Source organism: Pseudophryne corroboree, chromosome 6 (genome assembly GCF_028390025.1).
Source record: "Pseudophryne corroboree isolate aPseCor3 chromosome 6, aPseCor3.hap2, whole genome shotgun sequence".
Classification (NCBI taxonomy): Eukaryota; Metazoa; Chordata; class Amphibia; order Anura; family Myobatrachidae; genus Pseudophryne; species Pseudophryne corroboree.
This window is the reverse complement of record NC_086449.1, coordinates 756271899-756294809: the sequence shown is the minus strand read 5'-3', so window position 1 is coordinate 756294809 and position 22911 is coordinate 756271899. Positions and strand designations below refer to the sequence as shown.

The 22911-nt window shown below is 45.3% G+C and overlaps 1 long non-coding RNA gene across 5 annotated transcripts in view; it reads left to right on the top strand.

Annotated features, from left to right (window-relative positions):
- Nucleotides 1-22911, top strand: part of LOC134933400 (uncharacterized) — a 240755-nt gene that overhangs the window by 96478 nt on the left and 121366 nt on the right. The window contains exon 3 of one of the 5 annotated variants that reach the window (XR_010179694.1): nucleotides 21228-21315. The exons of the other annotated variants lie outside the window; for them this stretch is intronic. This is a non-coding gene — a long non-coding RNA (uncharacterized LOC134933400). The remainder of the gene's footprint in view (nucleotides 1-21227; nucleotides 21316-22911) is intronic. 5 annotated transcript variants of the gene reach the window in all.

Sequence of the window (22911 nt, the reverse complement as noted above, 5' to 3'; positions counted from 1 at the left end):
TTTGTTGGTCTACCTGACCGTGATTTGGTTTCCACAGAATCCCTCATTTTCCACTTCCTAATTAGAGTTTGAACACTGCTGATTGGCATTCTCAATTGCTTGGATATCTTTTTATATCCCTTTCCTGTTTTATACAGTTCAATTACCTTTTCCCGCAGATCCTTTGACAATTCTTTTGCTTTCCCCATGACTCAGAATCCAGACACGTCAGTGCAGCATTGGATGAAAGATGCAAGGGTCTTTCAGGAGTCCAGAAACTCACTGACCTTTTATACACACACACTGATTACAAGCAAACAGATCACAGGTGAGGATGGTTACCTTTAGTAGCCATTCAAACCTGTTTGTGTCAACTTGTGTGCATGTTATCAGGCCAAAATCTCCAGGGTATGTAAACTTTTGATCAGGGTCATTTGGGTAGTTTCTGTTGTCATTATGATTTAAAAAGAGTAAACACAGTTGTTTGACAATAAATGGCTTCACCCAACCACTAACCATGAGTGAAAGAAAAGTTTGTGAGTTATCATTCATATTCTCCTCTGACAAATGGCCAGAAAATCACAAATTCTGCTAGGGTATGTAAACTTATGAGCACAACTGTGTGTATATATATATATATATATATATATATATATATACACACACACACACACACACACACACACACACACACACACACACACACACACACACATATATGATAGATATAAGTAAACATATAAATAGACATAATATATGTGAGTCATATCTACGACCGCATCCATGACAGGAATGTTATTTTCTGGGGCAGTACAACAGACACATTCTTTTGACAAAGTTCCAGTCTGCATATATCATTTATTACATTGATTCTTCCTGGTGAAGGCAAGCCTGATCTCCATTTACTAACATCTGCAGGCCTGTGTCTTATATTGCAGTATCTATAACTGCATTCATATTATTTCATTAAATAATCCAATGATATAAATGTTATCAGCACTGGAAATCTTCTCTGGACAATCTTAGTTTACCATATCCCAAAACAGTTATTTTTTCCCCCTTTTCCTAGCTAAAGATCAATGAGTTTGCCTCATAAAATCATCAAAGTATGCTAACAGCCTACAGTACGTGTACAGATACAGCATAATATGTAAGGGTAGGGAGGGTGGGGTCATTTTAACCCAAAACCAATCTCAATTCATACTTTTTGCCATTCCCGACAAACATGGGCATGGATGGATGGATGAATGGATGGATGGATGGATGGATAAGCAAGACTGAAAGGTAACGCAAAGGATCTTTTTCTTATGTATAGGGTAATAGAGGAATGCCATAGATTATTAGCATTTGTGTTGTGGACACATACAGGGCGCGATGTACTAAAGAAAAAATGCGGTAAAACCCCCGTTTTGGGGTTTTTACTGCATTTTCAAATGTCCAATCCCCCGGCTGCCCGCTTAATATCTCTTTATGGCGATACCCTATAGAAGCCTATGTGCTTCTTACAGCATCCCGCCGCCCCGCGCTGCTCACGCCAACCTCCCCCGGCACACCTGTGTGCAGGCAGCCCGTGGTCCCGTAACTCAAACTCCTTCTTCACCAGCAACACAGCCAGAGGCTGCAGGGAGGAGCCCGAGACTGACAGCAGACATCACCTCCCAGGGCTGGGAGGTGACAGAGACCCCTGGAAGGGGACAGAGACCCCCCCGCACACCTTTTCATCGGTATCGCGGGGGGCCTCTGTCAACACATTGCGATATTAATCGCATATGTTAGTACATATGCGATTAGCATTGCTGCGGTGGGCGGTGAGGGGCGGCGATGTATTTTAATACATCCCGCCCACTGTGAAACCATTAAAAAAATGCATGGGACACATATATAACTAATGTTAATACAAAACAAACACTCCGAGTAAACCCAACCCACCAAAGAAGCACAATCTGATATCTGACTAGATAGACAGGATCCAGTTAGGCTCTCGGCGGTCGGAATCCCGGCAGTCAAAATACTGATGCCAGAATCCCGACACTGCCCGGAATGCCAGCGCCGGCGTCCCAGCTAGGATCACAAAACCGGTGCGGGTATCCCAACAGCCGTCCCATTAGAGAGGTAAGCGGCGGGGGGTTGGGGGCTGGGTGGGATTAAGCTGCGGGGGAGGGTTAGGCTGCGGGAAGGGGAAGGTTAGGTTTAGGCATCACCAGGAGGGTTATGGTTAGCTGTGGGAGTAAGGGGGTTAAGGTTAGGCTCCAGGAAGGGAGGGTTAGAGAGGCATTTGGGTAAGGTAAGTATACTACCTAGCTACTGTCAGTATCCCACCACGCTCAGTATTCTGACCGCCGGCATCTCAATCACAACCCAGATGGATCTGTGAGGTCTTTAAACTGCATAGTAGAAAAGAGAGTGTAACATCAGAAGCATGCAGACATAAGGAACAGGGTCTATAACTGTAATGTAAGGTGACATGAGAGTAATCTGCATCTGCGTGTTCCACATTCCAGCGTGCCTACAGTACAATCCTGCTATTGTTTAATACTTATAGACAACGAGTATCCAGCAATTCCATGTGCCCAGGACCATGTGTCTTCCTTCCCCATCAAGATTCCGGACTACATCCTTCCCAGCTTTATGTATATCCATCTGTTTCCTACACTATGTCCTTAGAGTGTTTAAGTACAATACAAATAAGATGTTTCATGCTGCAAAAATTAGAACTACTAAATATGCATGTGATTTATAAAATATACCGCTATGTGTGATGGTCTTACACAGCCACACACCACCTAGTGGTATATAGAGGGAGATGGGGGGCAAGACACAAAGGTGGACCGAGCTCCGTACCCAAACCACAGGTTTTTTTTTCACTCACACTGTGGCTGATTGCTCCTTTTATATAATGACTAAGAGTTGAGCACAAGATGAGTCGGCTGTCACTGCTCCCACATTGGGCCTGATTTCAGACGCAACTGCAGACACTTTTCCATCTGCCCGTGGGAGCTTGCTTGCTTTCCGGCCATCTGTGGTGATCATCCGTCTGCTCCAAACCAGAAGTCTGGCTACACACCCATGAGACTCCCACAGGACGGGTCAATTCTCTGCGATTGCATGTTTGCTTGCCAGAACCACCAATTTCACAGAAAGAGTGATCCATCAATGGACGGGGATCTATCCATCCGCTGTTGCAATCTCCATTTGTGGATATATGCATGGTACGGAGCATGCAGAGGCCCTCATTTACCATGAATCGCTTCTGCAATACACTGCGCAGTTTCCCGATTATTGGGGAACTGCATCGGCACATGTGCAGGGTGGGTCCTGCATGTGGCTCACATTTTTTAAACAGCCTCTGCCTGACAGGCAGGGGCGATCGGGTGTCTCCCCTGTTTTCCAGGAGTGGCGAGGCCAAGGTCTACATCTCAGATGCAGATTTCTTGGCCTCGCAAGGCCCCCTGTAATGGCTAGCTTGAGTAAGCTGAGGCTTACTCAGTTGGCAGTCTGAAGGAAACATCGCAACCATTGGATGCAGTCGCAGCACTGGGATCGCAAATGCATAAAGAAGGTTTTTAACACCTCCTACTACGTTTGCAATACTATGGATCGCATTTGCAAAGCTGCCTGCGAGCAGCTTTACAAATGCGATCCATGCTGAATGAGTGCCAGAGTCTGCAATTGCTTTCTTTAATGCATGTGCAGTTTGCAGATATCCGCAGGATATCTGGACCTGTATCCAAATCAGCGTGAGGCCCATTGTGCAAAGAACTAAGGGTCTAATTCAGACCTGATCGCAGCAGCAACTTTGTTAGCTAATAGGCAAAACCATGTGCAGTGCAGGGGGGGCAGATATAACGGGTAGTCTTCAGTATGGTAGTCTTCAGTCCACGACCCCCCTGGAGGGAGAATAAAATAGCGCGCCACCGTGCCCGCAGCGTGGTGAGCGCAGCGAGCCCGCAAGGGGCTCATTTGCGCTCGTCACACTGTCGGTATGCCGGCGGTCGGGCTCCCGGCGCCGGTATGCTGGTCGCCGGGAGCCCGACCGCCGGCATACCATACTACACCCGATATAACATGTAGAGAGAGTTAGATTTGGGTGGGTTATATTGTTTCTGTGCAGGGTAAATACTGGCTGCTTTATTTTTACACTGCAATTTAGACTTCAGTTTGAACACACACCACCCAAATCTAACTCTCTCTGTGCGTTACATCTGCCCCCCCCTGAAGTGCACATAGGTGGTCATTCTGAGTTAATCGCACGTAGCAACTTTTTGCTGCCCGTGCAATCAACTATACACCGCCTATGGGGGAGTGTTTTTTTTGCATAGCAAGGCTGCGATCGCTTGTGCAGCACTGCTATGCAAAAAAAGTTTTATGTAAAACAAGACCAGGGTATGAGTTACTTACCCTACGCAATGAATCCAACGTTGCAGGTCTCGGAAATGAAGTCAGGCCTCCGCCCTCCAAACGCCTCAACACGCCTGCGTTTGGATCTGTGCAGAGAGAGTTAAATTTGGGTGGGTTATATTGTTTCTGTGCAGGGTAAATACTGGTTGCTTTATTTTTACGCTGCAATTTAGATTTCAGTTTGAACACACCCCACCCAAATCTAACTCTCTCTGCAAGTTATATCTGCCTCCCCTGCAGTGCACATGGTTTTGCCCAACTGCTAACAAAGTTGCTGCTACAATCAGGTCTGAATTAGGCCCCTAATCAGTACCTCAGTTATTTTGATTCAACCATCTGTGTTCAAGTATGGATATCATTAAAACCTGCACTGTTGGTGTGCCTTACGGACCAAGGTTGGAACCACTGCCTTAATGTCATCAGATTGTAGAGGTCCACTGCGCGAGTGAGGTTGGCACTGTCTGCTTTGGGGCACAGAGTCTAATGATATTCACCAGAGGACTCCACAAGAGGTCTTCGACCTCTTGCAAAGGGACCACAGGTTCAGGGCCGTCTTAACAGCAGTGTAGGCCCCTGGGCACAGCAAAGCACTGGGCCCACTACCCCTCTTCCAGCGGTATGGGTGGGGGGTGCTATCAGCGGCAGCTTTGATGTCCCGCGGGCGGTAGGGAGTGTTCTGTCTTCCGCATAGCATGCAGGACCTGGAGCAGTAATTTATGCTAATTACTCCTTTACTGCACGGATGGGGCTAAACTATAGGGGGCATTAGGCTGATTGAAGAATCCCAGGTACATGACTTCCAGGGTGGTAGGGGATGTTTAATACGTAGGGGAGGGGTGGATAGTGGAGTGGGCTTAATGTTTATCATTTTGGGAGGGCAGCTTGCTTGACTGCAGATATCTCAAGTTCCTGAAAATATATTTCTTAGCATTCAAAGGGATAAAAATCTAGAGAGTGTCAACCTTTCAGGAGGTGCTGGGGACTTGGGGATCAGAGTTCAGGAGCCAGAGCAATCCACCAATATAAAATATAAAACTACATACCAGGTGTGTTGGGCTGGAGCAAGTACCAGGTGCTGGAAGGCTGATATCTCTGGTTCTGGGCATAGTAGAGACAAACTGCCAGTGTCCACTCAAAGGGGAGAGTCACAGCTTTTGGAGTATACCCTCAGAAAAACTCTAAGTTAGTCAGACCCCGAGATATCTGGCTGGGAAGAGCATTTAACAGGCTTGGATGGGGACCACTGCTTTCAAGGTGGATATCTCCGGTTTCACAAGGCCAATTTTCAAAAATCTGGTACCCCTGGAAAGAGGGGACCCTCAGCTATTAGCCTAGGGACCTTATACTCCTGGGGCTCTTGAGAAAGAGCCCATTGAGCCCATACGAAAAGACAGCCCTGCACAGGTTGCAGTGCCAAGGCAGCAACACTGAATGCCTGCTGACCACCAGAGAGCAAGGTACCGAATGAAATGAAAATGGCAATCCGGGCAAAAAAAAACAATAGATCAGAAGAAGGCAGAGTCACAGACAAACTCACAAGGAGAACCTATGCTGGGAATCCAGACAATAGTCAGGAAAGGTTTTAAGCACTTTGCACACCTAACAAACCTGTTGCACGGGCTAGGAGTAACTGATATGCTGTAAATGGGCTTGCTATAATATCCCTTTAATCTTTAAACTATGCTTTACACTGGTTCTGTGGCTGATTAAAACTAGAGATGAGCGGGTTCGGTTCCTCGGAATCCGAACCCGCCCGAACTTCATGTTTTTTTTTCACGGGTCCGAGCGACTCGGATCTTCCCGCCTTGCTCGGTTAACCCGAGCGCGCCCGAACGTCATCATGACGCTGTCGGATTCTCGCGAGGCTCGGATTCTATCGCGAGACTCGGATTCTATATAAGGAGCCGCGCGTCGCCGCCATTTTCACACGTGCATTGAGATTGATAGGGAGAGGACGTGGCTGGCGTCCTCTCCATTTAGATTAGAAGAGAGAGAGTGAGATTGATTTGAGACAGAGACACTTGATTTACTGGAGCTTAGGAGTACTGTAGAGAGTGCAGAGTTTAGTAGTGACTGACCACAGTGACCACCAGACAGTGCAGTTTTATTTAATATAATCCGTTCTCTGCCTGAAAAAAACGATACACAGTGACTCAGTCACATACCATATCTGTGTGCACTGCTCAGCCCAGTGTGCTGCATCATCTATGTATATATCTGACTGTGCTCACACAGCTTATAATTGTGGGGGAGACTGGGGAGCAGTGCCAGTTATAGGTTATAGCAGGAGCCAGGAGTACATATTATTAAAATTAAACAGTGCACACTTTTGCTGCAGGAGTGCCACTGCCAGTGTGACTGACCAGTGACCTGACCACACTGACCACCAGTATAGTTAGTAGTATACTATATTGTGATTGCCTGAAAAAGTTAAACACTCGTCGTGTGACTTGTGTGGTGTTTTTTTTTTTATTCTATAAAAAACTCATTCTGCTGACAGACAGTGTCCAGCAGGTCCGTCATTATATAATATATACCTGTCCGGCTGCAGTAGTGATATATATATATTTTTTATATCATTATTTATCATCCAGTCGCAGCAGACACAGTACGGTAGTTCACGGCTGTAGCTACCTCTGTGTCGGCACTCGGCAGTCCATCCATAATTGTATACCACCTACCCGTGGTTTTTTTTTCTTTCTTCTTTATACATACATACTACATCTCATTATCAACCAGTCTATATTAGCAGCAGACACAGTACAGTAGTCCACGGCTGTAGCTACCTCTGTGTCGGCACTCGGCAGTCCGTCCATAATTGTATACCACCTACCCGTGGTTTTTTTTTCTTTCTTCTTTATACATACATACTACATCTCTTTATCAACCAGTCTATATTAGCAGCAGACACAGTACAGTAGTCCACGGCTGTAGCTACCTCTGTGTCGGCACTCGGCAGTCCATCCATAATTGTATACCACCTACCCGTGGTTTTTTTTTCTTTCTTCTTTATACATACATACTACATCTCATTATCAACCAGTCTATATTAGCAGCAGACACAGTACAGTACGGTAGTCCACGGCTGTAGCTACCTCTGTGTCGGCACTCGGCAGTCCGTCCATAATTGTATACCACCTACCCGTGGTTTTTTTTTTCTTTCTTCTTTATACATACATACTACATCTCTTTATCAACCAGTCTATATTAGCAGCAGACACAGTACAGTAGTCCACGGCTGTAGCTACCTCTGTGTCGGCACTCGGCAGTCCATCCATAATTGTATACCACCTACCCGTGGTTTTTTTTTCTTTCTTCTTTATACATACATACTACATCTCTTTATCAACCAGTCTATATTAGCAGCAGACACAGTACAGTAGTCCACGGCTGTAGCTACCTCTGTGTCGGCACTCGGCAGTCCATCCATAATTGTATACCACCTACCCGTGGTTTTTTTTTCTTTCTTCTTTATACATACATACTACATCTCTTTATCAACCAGTCTATATTAGCAGCAGACACAGTACAGTAGTCCACGGCTGTAGCTACCTCTGTGTTGGCACTCGGCAGTCCATCCATAATTGTATACCACCTACCCGTGGTTTTTTTTTTTTCTTCTTTATACATACATACTACATCTCTTTATCAACCAGTCTATATTAGCAGCAGACACAGTACAGTACGGTAGTCCACGGCTGTAGCTACCTCTGTGTCGGCACTCGGCAGTCCGTCCATAATTGTATACCACCTACCCGTGGTTTTTTTTTCTTTCTTCTTTATACATACATACTACATCTCTTTATCAACCAGTCTATATTAGCAGCAGACACAGTACAGTAGTCCACGGCTGTAGCTACCTCTGTGTCGGCACTCGGCAGTCCATCCATAATTGTATACCACCTACCCGTGGTTTTTTTTTCTTTCTTCTTTATACATACATACTACATCTCTTTATCAACCAGTCTATATTAGCAGCAGACACAGTACAGTACGGTAGTCCACGGCTGTAGCTACCTCTGTGTCGGCACTCGGCAGTCCGTCCATAATTGTATACCACCTACCCGTGGTTTTTTTTTCTTTCTTCTTTATACATACATACTACATCTCTTTATCAACCAGTCTATATTAGCAGCAGACACAGTACAGTACGGTAGTCCACGGCTGTAGCTACCTCTGTGTCGGCACTCGGCAGTCCGTCCATAATTGTATACCACCTACCCGTGGGTTTTTTTTCTTTCTTCTTTATACATACATACTACATCTCTTTATTAACCAGTCTTTATTAGCAGCAGACACAGTACAGTAGTCCACGGCTGTAGCTACCTCTGTGTCGGCACTCGGCAGTCCATCCATAATTGTATACTAGTATCCATCCATCTCCATTGTTTACCTGAGGTGCCTTTTAGTTGTGCCTATTAAAATATGGAGAACAAAAATGTTGAGGTTCCAAAATTAGGGAAAGATCAAGATCCACTTCCACCTTGTGCTGAAGCTGCTGCCACTAGTCATGGCCGAGACGATGAAATGCCAGCAACGTCGTCTGCCAAGGCCGATGCCCAATGTCATAGTACAGAGCATGTCAAATCCAAAACACCAAATATCAGTAAAAAAAGGACTCCAAAACCTAAAATAAAATTGTCGGAGGAGAAGCGTAAACTTGCCAATATGCCATTTACCACACGGAGTGGCAAGGAACGGCTGAGGCCCTGGCCTATGTTCATGGCTAGTGGTTCAGCTTCACATGAGGATGGAAGCACTCAGCCTCTCGCTAGAAAAATGAAAAGACTCAAGCTGGCAAAAGCAGTAGCACCGCAAAGAACTGTGCGTTCTTCGAAATCCCAAATCCACAAGGAGAGTCCGACTCCAATTGTGTCGGTTGCGATGCCTGACCTTCCCAACACTGGACGTGAAGAGCATGCGCCTTCCACCATTTGCACGCCCCCTGCAAGTGATAGGAGCACCCGCAGTCCAGTTCCTGATAGTCAGATTGAAGATGTCAGTGTTGAAGTACACCAGGATGAGGAGGATATGGGTGTTGCTGGCGCTGGGGAGGAAATTGACCAGGAGGATTCTGATGGTGAGGTGGTTTGTTTAAGTCAGGCACCCGGGGAGACACCTGTTGTCCGTGGGAGGAATATGACCGTTGACATGCCTGGTGAAAATACCAAAAAAATCAGCTCTTCGGTGTGGAAGTATTTCACCAGAAATGCGGACAACAGGTGTCAAGCCGTGTGTTCCCTTTGTCAAGCTGTAATAAGTAGGGGTAAGGACGTTAACCACCTCGGAACATCCTCCCTTATACGTCACCTGCAGCGCATTCATAATAAGTCAGTGACAAGTTCAAAAACTTGGGCCGACAGCGGAAGCAGTCCACTGACCAGTAAATCCCTTCCTCTTGTAACCAAGCTCACGCAAACCACCCCACCAACTCCCTCAGTGTCAATTTCCTCCTTCCCCAGGAATGCCAATAGTCCTGCAGGCCATGTCACTGGCAATTCTGATGATTCCTCTCCTGCCTGGGATTCCTCCGATGCATCCTTGCGTGTAACGCCTACTGCTGCTGGCGCTGCTGTTGTTGCTGCTGGGAGTCGATGGTCATCCCAGAGGGGAAGTCGTAAGACCACTTGTACTACTTCCACCAAGCAATTGACTGTCCAACAGTCCTTTGCGAGGAAGATGAAATATCACAGCAGTCATCCTACTGCAAAGCGGATAACTGAGGCCTTGACATCCTGGGTGGTGAGAAACGTGGTTCCGGTATCCATCATTACTGCAGAGCCAACTAGAGACTTGTTGGAGGTACTGTGTCCCCGGTACCAAATACCATCTAGGTTCCATTTCTCTAGGCAGGCGATACCGAAAATGTACACAGACCTCAGAAAAAGAGTCACCAGTGTCCTAAAAAATGCAGCTGTACCCAATGTCCACTTAACCACGGACATGTGGACAAGTGGAGCAGGGCAGGGTCAGGACTATATGACTGTGACAGCCCACTGGGTAGATGTATGGACTCCCGCCGCAACAACAGCAGCGGCGGCACCAGTAGCAGCATCTCGCAAACGCCAACTCTTTCCTAGGCAGGCTACGCTTTGTATCACCGGTTTCCAGAATACGCACACAGCTGAAAACCTCTTACGGCAACTGAGGAAGATCATCGCGGAATGGCTTACCCCAATTGGACTCTACTGTGGATTTGTGGCATCGGACAACGCCAGCAATATTGTGTGTGCATTAAATCTGGGCAAATTCCAGCACGTCCCATGTTTTGCACATACCTTGAATTTGGTGGTGCAGAATTTTTTTTAAAACGACAGGGGCGTGCAAGAGATGCTGTCGGTGGCCAGAAGAATTGCGGGACACTTTCGGCGTACAGGCACCACGTACAGAAGACTGGAGCACCACCAAAAACTACTGAACCTGCCCTGCCATCATCTGAAGCAAGAAGTGGTAACGAGGTGGAATTCAACCCTCTATATGCTTCAGAGGTTGGAGGAGCAGCAAAAGGCCATTCAAGCCTATACAATTGAGCACGATATAGGAGGTGGAATGCACCTGTCTCAAGCGCAGTGGAGAATGATTTCAACGTTGTGCAAGGTTCTGATGCCCTTTGAACTTGCCACACGTGAAGTCAGTTCAGACACTGCCAGCCTGAGTCAGGTCATTCCCCTCATCAGGCTTTTGCAGAAGAAGCTGGAGACATTGAAGGAGGAGCTAACACGGAGCGATTCTGCTAGGCATGTGGGACTTGTGGATGGAGCCCTTAATTCGCTTAACAAGGATTCACGGGTGGTCAATCTGTTGAAATCAGAGCACTACATTTTGGCCACCGTGCTCGATCCTAGATTTAAAGCCTACCTTGGATCTCTCTTTCCGGCAGACACAAGTCTGCTGGGGTTGAAAGACCTGCTGGTGAGAAAATTGTCAAGTCAAGCGGAACGCGACCTGTCAACAACATCTCCTCCTTCACATTCTCCCGCAACTGGGGGTGCGAGGAAAAGGCTCAGAATTCCGAGCCCACCCGCTGGCGGTGATGCAGGGCAGTCTGGAGCGACTGCTGATGCTGACATCTGGTCCGGACTGAAGGACCTGACAACGATTACGGACATGTCGTCTACTGTCACTGCATATGATTCTCTCACCATTGAAAGAATGGTGGAGGATTATATGAGTGACCGCATCCAAGTAGGCACGTCACACAGTCCGTACTTATACTGGCAGGAAAAAGAGGCAATTTGGAGGCCCTTGCACAAACTGGCTTTATTCTACCTAAGTTGCCCTCCCACAAGTGTGTACTCCGAAAGAGTGTTTAGTGCCGCCGCTCACCTTGTCAGCAATCGGCGTACGAGGTTACATCCAGAAAATGTGGAGAAGATGATGTTCATTAAAATGAATTATAATCAATTCCTCCGTGGAGACATTCACCAGCAGCAATTGCCTCCACAAAGTACACAGGGTGCTGAGATGGTGGATTCCAGTGGGGACGAATTGATAATCTGTGAGGAGGGGGATGTACACGGTGATATATCGGAGGATGATGATGAGGTGGACATCTTGCCTTTGTAGAGCCAGTTTGTGCAAGGAGAGATTAATTGCTTCTTTTTTGGGGGGGGTCCAAACCAACCCGTCATATCAGTCACAGTCGTGTGGCAGACCCTGTCACTGAAATGATGGGTTGGTTAAAGTGTGCATGTCCTGTTTATACAACATAAGGGTGGGTGGGAGGGCCCAAGGACAATTCCATCTTGCACCTCTTTTTTCTTTTCTTTTTCTTTGCGTCATGTGCTGTTTGGGGAGGGTTTTTTGGAAGGGCCATCCTGCGTGACACTGCAGTGCCACTCCTAGATGGGCCCGGTGTTTGTGTCGGCCACTAGGGTCGCTTATCTTACTCACACAGTCAGCTACCTCATTGCGCCTCTTTTTTTCTTTGCGTCATGTGCTGTTTGGGGAGGGTTTTTTGGAAGGGACATCCTGCGTGACACTGCAGTGCCACTCCTAGATGGGCCCGGTGTTTGTGTCGGCCACTAGGGTCGCTTATCTTACTCACACAGTCAGCTACCTCATTGCGCCTCTTTTTTTCTTTGCGTCATGTGCTGTTTGGGGAGGGTTTTTTGGAAGGGACATCCTGCGTGACACTGCAGTGCCACTCCTAGATGGGCCCGGTGTTTGTGTCGGCCACTAGGGTCGCTTATCTTACTCACACAGTCAGCTACCTCATTGCGCCTCTTTTTTTCTTTGCGTCATGTGCTGTTTGGGGAGGGTTTTTTGGAAGGGACATCCTGCGTGACACTGCAGTGCCACTCCTAGATGGGCCCGGTGTTTGTGTCGGCCACTAGGGTCGCTTATCTTACTCACACAGCGACCTCGGTGCAAATTTTAGGACTAAAAATAATATTGTGAGGTGTGAGGTATTCAGAATAGACTGAAAATGAGTGTAAATTATGGTTTTTGAGGTTAATAATACTTTGGGATCAAAATGACCCCCAAATTCTATGATTTAAGCTGTTTTTTAGGGTTTTTTGAAAAAAAACACCCGAATCCAAAACACACCCGAATCCGACAAAAAAAATTCGGTGAGGTTTTGCCAAAACGCGGTCGAACCCAAAACACGGCCGCGGAACCGAACCCAAAACCAAAACACAAAACCCGAAAAATTTCAGGCGCTCATCTCTAATTAAAACTAGAGATGAGCGGGTTCGGTTCCTCGGGATCCGTACCCCCCCGAACTACACCCATTTTACACGGTTCCTAGGCAGCCTCAGATCCTCCGGCCTTGCTCGGTTAACCCGAGCGCGCCTGTACGTCATCATCCCGCTGTCGGATTCTCGCGAGATTCGTATTCTATATAAGGAGCCGCGTGTCGCCGCCATTTTCACTTGTACATTGGAGATGATAGCGAGAGGTCGTGGCTGCGTTCTCTCAGTTTCTGTGCTCAGTGTGCTGCAAATATCTGTGCTCAGTGTGCTGCAAATATCTGTGCTCAGTGTGCTGCAAATATCTGTGCTCAGTGTGCTGCAAATATCTATGTTCCTGAAAAACGCTCCATATCTGTGCTTCATTGTAGTATATAGTAGCAGGACAGTGCAGAATTTTGCTGACCACCAGTATATGTATAGCAGTACGGTACAGTAGTCCATTGCTCTACCTCTGTGTCGTCAAGTAAACTATCCATCCATATCTGTGCTGCATTTTAGTTGTGCGCAGTATATAGAAGGAGGACAGTGCAGAATTTTGCTGACCACCAGTATATATATAGCAGTACGGTACAGTAGTCCATTGCTCTACCTCTGTGTCGTCAAGTATACTATCCATCCATACCTGTGCTGCATTTTAGTTGTGCGCAGTATATAGTAGGAGGACAGTGAAGAATTTTGCTGACCACCAGTATATATATAGCAGTACGGTACAGTAGTCCATTGCTCTACCTCTGTGTCGTCAAGTATACAATCCATATGTGTGCTGCATTGTAGTTGTGCGCAGTATATAGTAGGAGGACAGTGCAGAATTTTGCTGACCACCAGTATATATATAGCAGTACGGTACAGTAGTCCATTGCACTACCTCTGTGTCGTCAAGTATACAATCCATATGTGTGCTGCATTGTAGTTGTGCGCAGTATATAGTAGGAGGACAGTGCAGAATTTTGCTGACCACCAGTATATATATAGCAGTACGGTACAGAAGTCCATTGCTCTACCTCTGTGTCATCAATTATACTATCCATCCATACCTGTGCTGCATTTTAGTTGTGCGCAGTATATAGTAGGAGGACAGTGCAGAATTTTGCTGACCACCAGAATATATATAGCAGTACGGTACAGTAGTCCATTGCTCTACCTCTGTGTCGTCAAGTATACTATCCATCCATACCTGTGCTGCATTTTAGTTGTGCGCAGTATATAGTAGGAGGACAGTGCAGAATTTTGCTGACCACCAGTATATATTAGTGATGTGCACCGGACATTTTTCGGGTTTTGTGTTTTGGTTTTGGATTCGGTTCCGTGGACGTGTTTTGGATTCGGACGCGTTTTGGCAAAACCTCCCTGAAAATTAGTTGTGTGACTAAGCTAAGTGACCCAAGTGGCCGACACAAACACCTGGCCCATCTAGGAGTGGCACTGCAGTGTCAGGCAGGAAGGCACTTCAAAAAAATAGTCCCCAAACAGCACATGATGCAAAGAAAAAAAGAGGCGCAATCAGGTAGCTGTGTGACTAAGCTAAGCGACCCAAGTGGCCGACACAAACACCTGGCCCATCTAGGAGTGGCACTGCAGTTTTCTATCGAGAGGATGAGTGCTTCCATCCTCATGTGAATCTGAACCACTAGCCATGAACATAGGCCAGGGCCTCAGCCGTTCCTTGCCACTCCGTGTCGTAAATGGCATATTGGCAAGTTTACGCTTCTCCTCAGACGCTTTTAATTTAGATTTTTGGGTCATTTTACTGAACTTTTGTTTTTTGGATTTTACATGCTCTCTACTATGACATTGGGCATCGGCCTTGGCAGACGACGTTGATGGCATTTCATCGTCTCGGCCATGACTAGTGGCAGCAGCTTCAGCACGAGGTGGAAGAGGATCTTGATCTTTCCCTATTTTACCCTCCACATTTTTGTTCTCCATTTTTTAATGTGTCGAATTATATGCCAGTATCAATAGCAATGGCCTACTACTATATATACTGCGCACAACTGAAATGCACCACAGGTATTTATGGATAGTATACTTGAGGACACAGAGGTAGGTAGAGCAGTGGCCTACTGTACCGTACTGCTATATACTATATACTGGTAGTCAGCAAACTGTGCAAAACTGAAATGCACCACAGGTATGGATGGATAGTATACTTGACGACACAGAGGTAGGTAGAGCAGTGGCCTACTGTACCGTACTGCTATATACTATATACTGGTGGTCAGCAAACTGTGCAAAACTGAAATACACCACAGGTATGGATGGATAGTATACTTGACGACACAGAGGTAGGTAGAGCAGTGGCCTTCTGTACCGTACTGCTATATACAGGTTGAGTATCCCTTATCCAAAATGCTTGGGACCAGAAGTATTTTGGATATCGGATTTTTCCGTATTTTGGAATAATTGCAAAGCATAATGAGATATCATGGCGATGGGGCCTACGTCTAAGCACAGAATGCATTTATGTTTTATATACACCTTATATACACAACCTGAAGGTCATTCTAGCCAATATTTTTAATAACTTTGTGCATTAAACAAAGTGTGTGTACATTCACACAATTCATTTATGTTTCGTATATACCTTATACACACAGCCTGAAGGTCATTTAATACAATATTTTTAATAACTTTATGTATTAAACAAAGTTTCTGCATATTGAGCCATCAGAAAACAAAAGTTCACTATCTCAATCTCACTCAAAAAATTCCGTATTTCGGAATATTCCGTATTTCGGAATATTTGGATATGGGATGCTCAACCTGTATTATATACTGGTGGTCAGCAAACTGTGCAAAACTGAAATGCACCACAGGTATGGATGGATAGTATACTTGACAACACAGAGGTAGGTAGAGCAGTGGCCTTCTGTACCGTACTGCTATATATTATATACTGGTGGTTAGCAAACTGTGCAAAACTGAAATGCACCACAGGTATGGATGGATAGTATACTTGACGACACAGAGGTAGGTAGAGCAGTGGCCTTCTGTACCGTACTGCTATATATTATATACTGGTGGTCAGCAAAATGATGCAATGTACTCCTACTATATACTACAATGCAGCACAGATATGGAGCGTTTTTCAGGCAGAGAACGTATAATACTGGTGGTCACTGGTCAGCAAAACTCTGCACTGTACTCTTCCTATATAATACTGGTGGTCCCCAGTCCCCACAATAAAGCAGTGTGAGCACAGATATATGCAGCACACTGAGCACAGATATGGAGCGTTTTTCAGGCAGAGAACGTATAATACTGGTGGTCACTGGTCAGCAAAACTCTGCACTGTACTCCTCCTATATAATACTGGTGGTCCCCAGTCCCCACAATAAAGCAGTGTGAGCACAGATATATGCAGCACACTGAGCACAGATATGGAGCATTTTTCAGGCAGAGAACGTATAATACTGGTGGTCACTGGTCAGCAAAACTCTGCACTGTACTCCTCCTATATAATACTGGTGGTCCCCAGTCCCCACAATAAAGCAGTGTGAGCACAGATATATGCAGCACACTGAGCACAGATATGGAGCGTTTTTCAGGCAGAGAGCGTATAATACTGGTGGTCACTGGTCAGCAAAACTCTGCACTGTACTCCTCCTATATAATACTGCTGGTCCCCAGTCCCCACAATAAAGCAGTGAGCACAGATATTTGCAGCCACCTGAATAAAACTGAGAGGACGCCAGCCACGTCCTCTCACTATCATTTCCAATACACGAGTGAAAAATGGCCGCGATGCGCGGCTCCTTATATAGAATACGAATCTCGTGAGAATCCGACCGCGGGATGATGACGTTCGGGCGCGCTCGGGTTAACCGAGCAAGGCGGGAGGATCCGAGTCTGCCTCGGACCCGTGTAAAAAGGGTGAAGTTCGGGGGGGTTCGGATTCCGACGAACCGAACCCGCTCATCACTAGTATATATATATATATATATATATATATATAGCAGTACAGTACAGTAGTCCATTGCTCTACCTCTGTGTCATCAAGTATACTATCCATCCATACCTGTGCTGCATTTTAGTTGTGCGCAGTACATAGTAGAAGGACAGTGCAGAATATTGCTGACCACCAGTATATATATAGCAGTACGGTACAGTAGTCCATTGCTCTACCTCTGTGTCGTCAATTATACAATCCATATGTGTGCTGCATTGTAGTTGTGCGCAGTATATAGTAGGAGGACAGTGCAGAATTTTGCTGACCACCAGTATATATATAGCAGTACGGTACAGTAGTCCATTGCTCTACCTCTGTGTCGTCAAGTATACTATCCATCCATACCTGTGCTGCATTTTAGTTGTACGCAGTATATAGTAGAAGGACAGTGCAGAATTTTGCTGACCACCAGTATATATATAGCAGTACGGTACAGTAGTCCATTGCTCTACCTCTGTGTCGTCAATTATACAATCCATATGGGTGCTGCATTGTAGTTGTGCGCAGTATATAGTAGGAGGACAGTGCAGAATTTTGCTGACCACCAGTATATATATAGCAGTATGGTACAGTAGTCCATTGCTCTACCTCTATGTCGTCAAGTATACTATCCATATGTGTGCTTGCATGTGCTGTTTGGGGACTATTTTTTAAATCTGACATCCTATCTGACACTGCAGTGCCACTCCTAGATGGGCCAGGTGTTTGTGTCGGCCACTTGGGTCGCTTAGCTGAGCTTAGCCATCCAGCGACCTTGGTGCACCTCTTTTTTTCTTTGCATCATGTGCTGTTTGGGGACTATTTTTTTTAAATCTGCCATCCTGTCTGACACTGCAGTGCCACTCCTAGATGGGCCAGGTGTTTGTGTCGGCCACTTGGGTCGCTTAGCTTAGTCACACAGCTACCTCATTGCGCCTCCTTTTTTCTTTGCATCATGTGCTGTTTGGGGACTATTTTTTTTAAGTGCCATCCTGCCTGACACTGCAGTGCCACTCCTAGATGGGCCAGGTGTTTGTGTCGGCCACTTGGGTCGCTTAGCTTAGTCATCCAGCGACCTCGGTGCAAATTTTAGGAATAAAAATAATATTATGAGGTGTGAGGTGTTCAGAATAGGCTGAAAATGAGTGGAAATTATGGTTATTGAGGTTAATAATACTATGGGATCAAAATGACCCCCAAATTCTATGATTTAAGCTGTTTTTGAGGGCTTTTTGTAAAAAAAACACCCGAATCCAAAACACACCCGAATCCGACAAAAAATTTGCAGGGAGGTTTTGCCAAAACGCGTCCGAATCCAAAACTCGGCTGCGGAACCAAATCCAAAACCAAAACACAAAACCCGAAAAATTTCCGGTGCACATCACTAATTAAAACCAGCCCTAGGCTTGATGGTGTAGGAAAGACCCTGTCCCATAAGGAGTCCCATGTTTAGAAATATGTGGTGGTTCATTATACTTAAGGTAATATGTACAAGTTCATTACATTGACAGAGTCACATTCTGTATAACATGAGAATGTTTAGCCATTATGCATATCTTTTACAGTGCACATTTTTTCTAAAAACAGGTTTATGCATGTGTGGTAGGGTTCTCAGAAAGGTCTCAGGAGAATTACAAAGCAGAGACCCTCAGGAGTATATTTAGTAAAGTGCAGGCTTTAAGAAGTGGAGATATTGGGGGTCATTCCGAGTTGATCGCACGTAGCAACATTTTGCTGCTGGTGCGATCAACTAGATGCCGCCTATGGGGGAGTATATTTTAGCATAGCAGGGCTGCGATCGTTTGTGCAGCCCTGCTATGCTAAAAAAGTTTTGTGTGAAACAAGACCAGCCCTGCAGTTACTTACCCTGTGCGATGGATCCAGAGATGAAGATCCCGGAATTGACGTCAGACATCCGCCCTCCAAATGCCTGGGCATGCCTGCGTTCGCTGCTCCACTCCCAGAAAACGGCTAGTTGACGCCTCGGAACACCTGCCGCCTGTCACTCTTCTTGCGATCGCGGTAGCGATCGCTTTCTACGTTATTCTTGTCGTTGCCCAGCGACAGCCGTCACTGGGCAACGACAAGGGCCCATTTTTGGCAAAAAACATTGTGCTAAAAACCTCAATTTCACTCCATGCTAAATTGTAGAATATATTATAATTGTTCTGATTACCAGTGTACTTAGTGCTTAGAGTGTGCACCTGTATTTTCTTTTTTTCTGTGAGATGGTGCAAATGTCAACGGATAGCATATGCACAGTGATTAAATGTGGACAAGACATTTTTCAGGAAACCGTAACCTTAGCCCTAATGCTAACTCTAACACTAATCCTAACTCTAATGCGACTGTCAGCATTTTTGCTATCTTGACATGTCATATTAATGGAGCCACGCTAGTCGTGACTCCGTCTGTGCCTGGGCATGCCTCCGAGGCACGCCTGATGATGAGAGCATCTCCGTACGGGCGGGTGCGCATGCCCGTGATGGAGAAGCGCCCCATTCACTAGAATGGGAGAAAGCCTCGGTAGAGGGCGCACGCGTCTGTGACGGAGATGCTGACGGAGACGCACCCCATTCTAGTGAATGGGAGAGTGTCTCTGTGCACTCCCGATGTGACTAGGCGGACGAATCGCCTAGTCATGGCGAGAGTGCATACCTGCGATGGAGCCGCCTCATATGAGCACGGCTCCATCTGTATGACAACATTTTGTTATTGACATAATTTTGCACACGACCTTATAACCTTGTCGACATCATAACATTCAACACCTTGATGTCTACACTATGGATGTGGACATCATGACTGCATACCGAAGAGAGGTATAAAATATATCCTTCATAGGCAATAAATCATATGCGTTGTTGCATTGGATGGTGCACAGAGGTGGAAGGCCAAGTACCGAAAGACAATTTCTGCTTTCAACAGTTGTTAAAAAAAGACGAGTTTGCTCATTTCATGCTCAGACCACTATAGGTAAAATATTGGGTGGTCTTCAGTATGCCGCCGGACACATATTCTCCCTCTTGGGGGTCCACAACCCCCCTGGAGGGAAAATAAAAAAACGTGCACCACCGTGCCAGTAGCATGCCCGCAAGGGGCTCATTAGCGATCGCCCAGCTGTCGGTATGCCGGCGGTCGTGATCCCGGCGCCAGTATGCTGGCCCTGGGATTCCGGCCGCCAGGCACTCATACTACAGTACTCCCAAAATATTGACTAGCAAGTAGGGGACAGCTTCCAGTATTACAGTACTGCACAATGGAGTTCCTTTCTGTTTAGCTGTCCAAAGATTAATTCCTGTTCAACCACTTCATAGCCAAAGACTCTTCCCCATCTACCACAGAAAGGCTTACGATTGGCTGAATCCATAATACCTAAAATCATTTTATTTTTGTCTAATGTCATTTTTTTTTTCTCAGGAGAAGTAAAGCTTTCTTCTGATAGTATGTAGAAATAATTATAAGCAGTTATATTTTATGTTCTGCAGCATAGGGAAACATAAGCAAACTTGGGAAAGATTGTGCTTCTTGTAACTTCTATACAGTTAGTACAAAGTTTATCAGCTTATAAATGTATCTGGGCAGGTCTCTGGAACGTAACAAAAAACAAAGATTATTATTTTTATTGTTGACAAGGCTGTAAATGTAGCTGTAAATTATTATTATTATTATTATTATTATTATTGTTTTTATTTATTTAATTATTTCTATTATGTATTGGGGAAACAATGTTTTCTTTCAGATGACTCCCTTTTCCCAGCTTTAAAGAATTTAAGGGGCCAATTTATCATTACGGCTCAAACATTCTCTACCAGAATCTTTTCTATTGTATTATGCGAGATCTCTTTTATATATATATATATATATATATATATATATTTATTTATTTATTTATTTTACATATGGGCCCTTGGCTTGTTGGTGTAGGAAAGACCCTGTCCCATAAGGACGAGGATTGCTTTCTCCTACGTTTTTGTTGTGCCTGTGGTCTGTAAGAGTATATAAATGAAGTCCCCTTGCTATGATGTGGAAATCATCTTTTCTTTCTGGATAAAGAAGTTTGATGATGAGTATATAGCCCTTGCAATGTAGCCATTACATCAACCATCAATCGCCTCAATTCTGCACTGTGCCAATCTTAAAAATCCAACATATTGGAAATTTCTAACTGACAATTCTGGTTAGAATTGGTGTGTAATGGATATATAACATATTATATTTTGCAGATCACCCAACAATTAGCAATCAGCAAATTGGATCGCTGATCTGTGAATTGGATCGGCCATCCAGGAATGAGAGATTTGCCCAATTGATGTATGTGCTTATACAGGTTGAGTATCCCTTATCCAAAATGCTTGGGACCAGAGGTATTTTGGATATGGGATTTTTCCGTAGTTTGGAATAATTGCATACCATAATGAGATATCATGGTGATGGGACCTAAATCTAAGCACAGAATGCATTTATGTTTCATATACACCTTATACACCCAGCCTGAAGGTCATTTTAGCCAATTTTTTTTATAATTTTGTGCATTAAACAAAGTGTGTGTACATTCACACAATTCATTTATGTTCCATATACACCTTATACACAGCCTGAAGGTCATTTAATACAATATTTTTAATAACTTTGTGTATTAAACAAAGTTTGTGTACATTGAGCCATCAAAAAAATAAGATTTTACTTACCGATAAATCTATTTCTCGTAGTCCGTAGTGGATGCTGGGACTCCGTAAGGACCATGGGGAATAGCGGCTCCGCAGGAGACAGGGCACAAAATAAAAGCTTGAGATATCAGGTGGTGTGCACTGGCTCCTCCCCCTATGACCCTCCTCCAAGCCAGTTAGGATACTGTGCCCGGACGAGCGTACATAATAAGGAAGGATATTGAATCCCGGGTAAGACTCATACCAGCCACACCAATCACACCGTACAACTCGTGATCTGAACCCAGTTAACAGTATGATAAATTTAAAGGAGCCTCTGAAAGGATGGCTCAACAATAATAACCCGAATTTTTTGTAACAATAACTATATACAAGTATTGCAGACAATCCGCACTAGGGATGGGCGCCCAGCATCCACTACGGACTACGAGAAATAGATTTATCGGTAAGTAAAATCTTATTTTCTCTAACGTCCTAAGTGGATGCTGGGACTCCGTAAGGACCATGGGGATTATACCAAAGCTCCCAAACGGGCGGGAGAGTGCGGATGACTCTGCAGCACCGAATGAGAGAACTCCAGGTCCTCCTCAGCCAGGGTATCAAATTTGTAGAATTTAGCAAACGTGTTTGCCCCTGACCAAGTAGCTGCTCGGCAAAGTTGTAAAGCCGAGACCCCTCGGGCAGCCGCCCAAGATGAGCCCACTTTCCTTGTGGAATGGGCTTTTACTGATTTTGGCTGTGGCAATCCTGCCACGGAATGTGCAAGCTGAATTGTACTACAAATCCAACGAGCAATCGTCTGCTTTGAAGCAGGAGCACCCAGCTTGTTGGGTGCATACAGGATAAACAGCGAGTCAGTTTTCCTGACTCCAGCCGTCCTGGAAACATATATTTTCAAGGCCCTGACAACGTCCAGCAACTTAGAGTCCTCTAAGTCCCTAGTAGCCGCAGGTACCACAATAGGTTGGTTCATGTGAAATGCAGAAACCACCTTAGGTAGAAATTGAGGACGAGTCCTCAATTCCGCCCTGTCAGAATGAAAATTTAGGTAAGGGCTTTTACATGATAAAGCCGCCAATTCTGACACACGCCTAGCTGAAGCCAAGGCCAACAGCATCGACACCTTCCACGTGAGATATTTTAAATCTACCGTAGACAATGGTTCAAACCAGTGTGATTTTAGAAATCTCAACACAACATTGAGATCCCAAGGTGCCACTGGAGGCACAAAAGGAGGCTG